The sequence below is a fragment of the Globicephala melas genome, chromosome 9, assembly GCF_963455315.2.
Source record: "Globicephala melas chromosome 9, mGloMel1.2, whole genome shotgun sequence".
Classification (NCBI taxonomy): domain Eukaryota; kingdom Metazoa; phylum Chordata; class Mammalia; order Artiodactyla; family Delphinidae; genus Globicephala; species Globicephala melas.
Window position 1 is genome coordinate 12,163,916 of NC_083322.1, and position 8,374 is coordinate 12,172,289.

General features: G+C 37.1%; 1 protein-coding gene across 1 annotated transcript in view; it reads right to left on the minus strand.

Annotated features, from left to right (window-relative positions):
- Positions 1–8,374, minus strand: part of LOC115851771 (maltase-glucoamylase) — a 135,346-nt gene that overhangs the window by 118,626 nt on the left and 8,346 nt on the right. The window lies entirely within an intron of this gene.

Consider the following 8,374-nt stretch of genomic DNA (forward strand, 5'->3'; position numbering starts at 1 on the left):
TAACACAGAAATTGCCACGTTTAAAAAACATTTTTCAGTTTTGCTTTACAATTTCCAAAATCTTAAGGCCATCTGTTAGCAAAGACGCTTCAAGTTTTCTTCTCATGAGTCCATTTTGATAAGTTATATTTGTGTAGTGATTTATCTAGTTTATCAAAGTTTAAAACTTTAATGGCTTAAATTTATGGTACTTTCTTACCATCATATTTCATAGAATCTAAAATAGCATCAATTGTTAAGATACATCCTTATTTTACACACTACTAAAGAAGAAAAATTCAAAGCTGTCAATTAAACAATGCTTTCTTATCAGTAACTATGATATATCCTAAATCCAGAGATGTCATAATGAGAAAAAAAATGTGTTTCTCAGAGTCAGTGAAATATGGTATATTTTAAATCTCAGTGTATATGTTCCTTTGTTAATTTCTAATGTTGCTTAGTAGATGCATGGAGTACAACAGACTATCGTGTGGTGAATCCTATTCACACAAAGCCCTGTTTTTTCTGTAGTTCCAGACCTTTCAAGTGTGTCTGGTACACGGCTTTAATTACCACATCCATGAATATTTTAGCACAGTGGGTTTCTTGACGAATGATGCAATGAGCAGGTTTCAGTTCTTTGCCATTGCGAAATGTTGCCACAGTGGTTTAAATTCAGTAATAAGTCTGACTTTAACACCTACCATCACAGAATTTCCCCCTAGTCACGCTTACTAATTTGAACTTTCTATAGTAAAATATCAAAGCTTTTCTTAGTACACAGATATAGATCATTTCTTGAAGTTGTAGATATCATGGGTACCATTTTAATAAATGCATTGGTTGCATAACCTTTTCAATCAATATCACAAGTAAATATAGCTAGCTACTTGTAATGATTATTTATACCCTTGCTTTCATCTGCTGCAATTATAAAACACCACAGATTAATTCCTCTCCAGCAAGTGCTCAGGCAATATTCTAAGCAACAGTACTTCTGGCTATAATATATTCATGAATGCTTGATTCTGTTGAAGTCATATAATTTCTCCTTCACTTCGTAGACAATCTTTAAGAAATTCATTGGCTGTAAAGGATTTTATGGCCTCTTTTCCACAAAAGCATTTGGGAAACGTTCTATTTTCATTCAGAAATTAATCGTGGAAAATCTAGTTCTTTCTTTCAGTTAATTGAGTTTTCATCATATGTCTTTTCTATAGAGCAGCTGTTCTTTAATTTGTTTCATAACTGTATTTAAGTTTTATTTTTTGGTGAAGACACATTTTGCATTTTCAATACATAAAATATTGTTTACTTTTTGCAAAGAAAGATGTTCTCTCCCATTTTTCTGAAAGCATATAGACTCTTCATTCTACTTTTTGTTTTCCCTCTTTCAATAGACTTTAAACAACTCTTGCTCTACTCCAGGAAAAAAAAAATAGCTATGTAAACATGATAATAGCTTGTACAGTAATTGGATTCCTTCCAGTGAGATGGTGAGATAGGAGGCAGACGGAGGGAGCCCTGGCCCCTGCTCCAACAAACTACTGCCCGGAAGGAATGTGTTTTCAGCAGTGTCAGATCTTCTAGATACCTGGATAGCTATTGAAATCTCCAAAGCTTCAAAATGTTAATTCAAATTTCTTTCTGTTTAACAGATCAAACAGAATATAGCTGCAATCTGTGGGCCACCAGTTTGTAACCTCTGCTACCAATTTGCAGCCTCTCCTTAACGGGATATGAGAGAGTATTTTTCTGTTTGAGCAGAAAAGAAATGAGGAACTGAGACAAAGAACCATGAGATAAACTCCTAAGAAGGTGCTATTTAGGCTGAATAACTCAGAATGTAATGCGGGACTATTATCTACTGGTGCACATAGCCCTGCAGAATCCTCCTGAAAGTTGCTGAGTTTCCAAACTAGAGAGAAGGGTAGACTCTTTCATCTTACTAAGCTTCCTGTCTGTTAGGCCTATAGTCTGGAGACCACAAAGAGGCTCTGAGAGCTCCCAGTATGGAGAGAGTGGGGGCTGGGTGGAGGTCGAACAGCCACAGCCCATGAGCAATTACAAGTCAAACTCTGTATTGCACTTGACTTATTAGTTCCTAGATCACAATGTTTCTCCATCAGAACTTTAGATATCAATTTATGGTCTTCTGGGATTTAGAATTTTTAAACAAAAATCCGAAGAATAGTGTTTTACCTCCTTCTTAGGTTTTTCCACCTAGAAGCCTCTGGAATATATTTTACCTACTTTTTTAAATTAAAACAAATCACCAGAATTATGCAGGTTTGAATCTAATTTCATTGATTTTGCCTGACTTTCAGCCTTTTCAATTACATTTTCTTCCACAATTTCTTTGGTTATTACTGCTGTTTATTAAGTTTTCGTGTTTTCTCTTCTGCAAACCACAGCATATGTAAATGACCTGCTAGATCTGACATCACATCTCTTTCTCTCTCCTCTAATCACATTTCTTTTTTCCTTTTTTCTATGAATTCTGAATTAATATTTTAGTAATATCTTCAAATATTCTCATTTTTTTCTGGAGCATCTAATCTGCTATTCAGACCTCTTCCCTCCACTGATTTTTTTTTAATCAATAATTAAATCTTGAAGCATTTGTTTTTTAATTTCATTATATTAGGTCATATTCTTTTTATAAAATCAGTGTTCTCTAAACTCTGAATGAAAACATAAGTGAGATGTTTTCTAACATTTCCTATGACTTATAATGACTTTATTTCACAGACAGGCATTGGATCTTTTTTTTATAATGCTCATCTTATTTTAAGTTATCATAGTCTCACACATCCATTGATATTTTTTTCTATATATTAAACTTTGAAGTAGGAGGTTAGTGAGTCTTTTACCCCACATTTGAAGTTGTGATGGGACCTGACAGATGTTGGAAGCGTTAAATATTGTAAGATTTGATGAAGGAAGATGGGGGAAGTATTTTATTTTCTCTGGTTCTGTTTTGCCAGGCTACAGACCAGCTGAGCAGAAAGTCTGATCACTGAACATAGTGTTTCTTCTGCCTGGTGCTGTGGCAGCTTGACAGAAATGAAGTCATGTCCTCCCTACCCAATTGAATGACTGTCCTCAGCAGAAGGACTTCTAATTTATTCAATGAGCCACTGCACAGCGTGAAAGCCAAGTGTGAGCATCTCCCTAGGATCCCTGCGCTAGAACCTGACAGCCTTCCCACAGGCTCTAAAGCATCCCCTTGCCAAGCTCCACAGCCACATCTCACCTCCAGGCCCTAACTCTTCAGATTAGGGTATATATCATAGAGTTCTCCTAGGGGGTCCTTCTAGTTACTCCCAAAGCAGGCTTATTCTGTGCATTCTGGATTGTCACCTTGTCTGAGTGGTAATGCACATTAAAATAACACAGTAGTGGTGATATGTATGTGAATATAAATTAACTCTATCACAAAGGGGGCGGTTAGCTACCATCTGAAGTACTAGAGTCATAATTCATACTCCAGGGTGGTTATTTAAGATATGAAGCTTTCTAATCGGGAATTAATATCTTCAGAAATGGTCTAGCACTTAAAGTTTCCTTATTGAAAACTACAATAGTAAATGTGTAATTAACATGAAGACTACAACACAAATTTTTAACTGATTAGGAATATTCTGCGGACCCTACAAATACATAAATTGCAAAAATCCAACAAACCTAGAAGCCTAATGTCATGCTGCAGTGTTCTAAGCACTGTGGATGAGCTGCAGTTACAGCAGTGATGAAGACAGACTCAGCCCTGCTTCCATAGAATCTAGGAGGGAAAGCAAACAAGAGCACTTTCCCCTCAAGGATAAAATATGAGACCATATCATGAGACCATAGATAAGGGGCACCGAGAGCCAACTGGGGCAGGGAAGGAGAAATGGCAGGAAAATTTTCCTGAAAAAAGTTAACATTTAACCTGAGACCCAAAGGATGAGTCAGAATTATCTAGTTAAAGAGAGTATACAGGAATATAGGACTTGCCTGGCAGTCTGGTGGTGGAGACTTCAACTTCCAATGCAGGGGGTGCAGGTTCGATCCCTGGTCAGGGAGATAGGATCCCACATGCGTCATGGCCAAAAAACCAAAACATAAAACAGAAGCAATATTGTAACAAATTCAATAAAGACTTAAAAAAAAATGGTCCCCATCAAAAAAAAAAAAAAAGAGAGAGTATACAGGAATATATATGTGCTTGGGAAAGGGGAGGCGGTTCTATTAGTGCTTTGTACATACTACATGCTCAATAAATATGTGTCAGGTGAATAAGTGAAGACTTGAATCCAAAAGAGAGTGTATGAAGAACCAAAAGTTTAATGTTGCCAGCAGACAGTGCTAGGGGGCTGGCAGATGTAGTGTCATAAGATGTACTGAAAAACCAGAACCTATATTCCAAGTGCCTAGCAGAGTCTCTGGCACATGGTAAGCACTCAACAACATCTGCTGAAAAACTGAACATGCAAAGACCCATAGACCATGTTAAGGAGCCCAAAACTGATCCTAAGAGCAATGGAAAGTTACTAAAATATTTCATCAAGGGAATGATATGATCAAGTCTGCATTTTAGAAAGATCATTCTGACTGAAGAGTGGAAAACTGTTAAAGCCAGATTATGGCAGAGTGGTTTCTTTAGAGACTGTTGAGGAGGTCCAGGAGACAGCAGATGGTGACTGGATACAGGGTAGCAGTGAGAAAGTGGAGGAGAAGACAGGTTTGATAAGCTCTGAGGAGACAGAATCATCATGACTTGGAGTTTGATTGAATGGGAAGAAGGAGAGAGAGAGAAGCCAAGGACAATACCTTCATTTCATGATTTGGGCAACTAAATAGATGGTCTTCCCATTCAGAGATAGGGAACTTAAGAGGATGAACATGTTTTTAGCAGAGGATGGTAATTAACACACTCGGGGGCATGTCGACACTGCGCGGTCTGTGGAGCATCTCAGTGAAAAGTGAAACTAGTCAGAAGATACACCGATCTGAAGCTCAGTAGAGATTGGGGCTCAGGTAAAGACTTGGGAATCATCTTCATGAACTTGGTGATTGAAATCATGAGACTAGGAGAAGAGGGAAAAGTATAGAATTTGAGGAATAGGCAGAGGAGAAGTAAATAAAGGAGAGGGCAGAGAGAAAGAAGGAAAACCAGGAAAATGTAGAATCATGGAGGCCAAGAAAAAGAGTATATAACATAGCATGATATGGGCCCCTGTTGCAAGATCAGGCAATATAAAGACCAAATGGCGTTCATTTAATCTACTGAGTAGGAGTCATTACTTGGGGATGTGGTTGTGGTGGAATTCAGACTGGAGGGAGTAAGGAGTAAGTAGAAGACAGAAGAGGCAGTGAAAACTGACCATCCTTTCAGGAATTCTGACTTTGGGGATAAAAGGAAACATCAGGTCTCTTTCAATTTCTAGTTTTCTCATGAACTGTCTTGAAAGAATTCCTGTAATATATACATTTAAATGTATATATGCCTAATAATAAAGCTCAAGAGACAGCATTAGTCTTCCTGTGCTTGAGGTACAAAATAACAACTTTTTTGTAAATATTCATATTCGTATCACTCCAAAACTCCGATCAATGAATCACAGGATGTCGGTTCTTCTTCTAGGTTTCCATTCTCAGACATCTCCCTGCAAGTATACACATGGCGACTAATCAACCAAACAGGTCAATCACAGTTCCTACTGCCACAAAGTCTCACCAGCCCACCGAGCTGGTGTTGTTGCTGCCATTGTCACCATAGGGAGGTGACTCTGAAAATAGGCAGTCCATCTGTTTGGTGCCGGACTCTGTCAGTTTGAACAGTGGATGCTGGAAGATGGCATAAGGAAAACTACATTGTCCCTATTTTTGCTCTTCCTCAGAAGAGTTCTTGACTATCCATTTCAATTCACACACACACACACACACACACACACACACACACACACACACAAGCTGTTTTCCCCACAACACACCCGGAGTACACCTAGAAGCCTTGTTTAACCATATACTAGGTGTCTCCTACAAATTTTTTCCAAGAACAACTGTGGGCATGATCGTCATCTCCCTTAACTCTCTGGTAATTACAGTTTACAGCAGACTCCACTGTCTCAGTAGGACAATTATAACACTACATAATACACTTCCTAAAAACTTAGCATTTTCATATTACTTGACGACTATCAAAGTCAAATCTCAGCTTTGCTATGTTTTTCATTTTTTAGAATTGTGTTTTTCATTTTTTAGAATTGTGTAACATAAAATTTACCATCTTAACCATCTTTAAATATACAATTCAGCAGTATTAACTACATTCGTGTTGCACAATCATCACTACCATCCATCTCCATGGCTCTATCCATTTCGTAAAACCGAAAGTCTATACCCATTGAACTCAGTTTTTCTCTTTGAGAAAGATGTTCTTTATTTTTAGGGCTTAGTCTAGAGAAGTAGATGTCCAATTTGACTCTCTAAGCAGAGAATCTTATATCTCAGTCTACAACACCTGGTTGAGAATTACAGTGCTCGTCTCTTTTCCCGGAAAAAATTAGGGGTATTTTCTTTACAATTGTGTGACTAGAATGTCCTTTCTGATGATTTTTCCAAAGCAACAGAGATGGACTCTGAATGCCACTGACTTCAGCTCCAGAAATCCCACAGTGGCATTTCTGATTGCCACTGCAGACTGCTGACTTTCTGTAGCAAGTTTTCTGATATTATCAAGTTTAAAGAAATCACTGGACTCCAAAAGCCTTGAATAAGAATTTGAATCTTTCTTTAGACTTGCTTATAAGAGGCAGAAGTTTCCCACAGTGCATTAGTCACAACACCTCCCCAGATCCTCTACAATCATCCCTTTGTACTATTACATTTTCTCCCTTTTTGATCGTATTTGAAGGATTTGTTTTACTTTTTTGTTGAAGTAGAAAATTCATCTGCTATCCAAGTGTATTTATTTTATTGGTAAGGTTTAATCAGAAAGTTTCTCTACTATTCGAAAAGTTCCTCAATAATAACAACCAAGTCTCTGAACCCTATTGTGTCCAACAGAGTGATGGAGTGAGCGTAACTGGTATCCAATAAATACGTGGAGTCCTTCTGGACAGCAACCCAGGGTCTGCAAGTAATTAAACTGTGACCAGAGGAAATGAAGTTTGATAAGATTTAAAAAAGAAAAAAACTTGGAGGATTATCCAAGTAAAATAAAAGGCAGCATTAATATCAAAGCCCTCAAAATATGCACGTCCATGATCCAACACTTACGTTTCTGAGCACTTAGCTTAAGAAAATTATTTAGGGTGTGTACAAAGATGCTTGTGCTTGGGTGTTCAGTGTACATTTGCTGTGCCAGAAAAAGAGCTAGAATACTAAGAATTTATAGTCAAGGTACCAGGTAGCATGCTAATAAACTTGTAAGCATTTTCTTGCTAATTTCCATAACAAACCTTTATGAAGTTTTACTATAATTACTCCTATTTAGAGACGAAGAAATGGAAGCTTAAAGAGATGAAGTAACTTAGTCAAAGACATCCAGCTAGTAAATGGCAGAGCCAGGAATCAAACCCAAGACTAACTTAAAACCTTTGTTCTTACCCACTACTCTTTACTAGAAGAATCACAATTGTCCAAATGTTGAATAAATCATATATATGTATATGTAATAATAATATATCATCAAAATCTATATTTTGACTTGAAGGGATATCTATAATATAGTGTTAGCTTAACCTATAGAACCTATATTACAAAATAATATATACAATATCATCCCAATTTTCTAAATGACCCAGTATCTATCTATCTATCTATCTATCTACCTACCTATCTTCTTACATACTTACTCATCTAGAAAGTGTACACATCCAGAAAAGTTAACAATAACTATAGCTATATGTGTAAAGTAATATGAATGTTTTTATTTTCTCAGTTTTCCTTGCCAGTGTTTTCTAACCATTTTTTGTAATGAGCACATGTAGCCTTCACAGTAAGGAAAGTATAATAAAAGGAAAACTTTAAATGTGATATGCAATAAAGATTCCTTGATAGTAAGACTTCAGTATTGTTCACCCTCACCCCACTCCCTGTATCCAGTGGAGTGCCATGCTCAAGAAATACTGAATAGTCACCACCTTCACGTAGCATATGGTCTGGAAGGTGAGCGGTTGGGGCCAGAGAGGAGGAGCCTATCATAAAGGGGACTGAGCAGAGTGTGTGACAGTGATGGGGCCAATGGGACACACGAGGACCTGCTCACTAATAGTAGTGACTTCAGATGAATTTCTTTTCTTAAAATTTTTATTTTGACAATTTCAGACTTGCAGAAATGTTGTAAGGAAAGTACAAATAAATAATTTACAGATACTCTTCACCCAGACTCTTATTTGTTAAC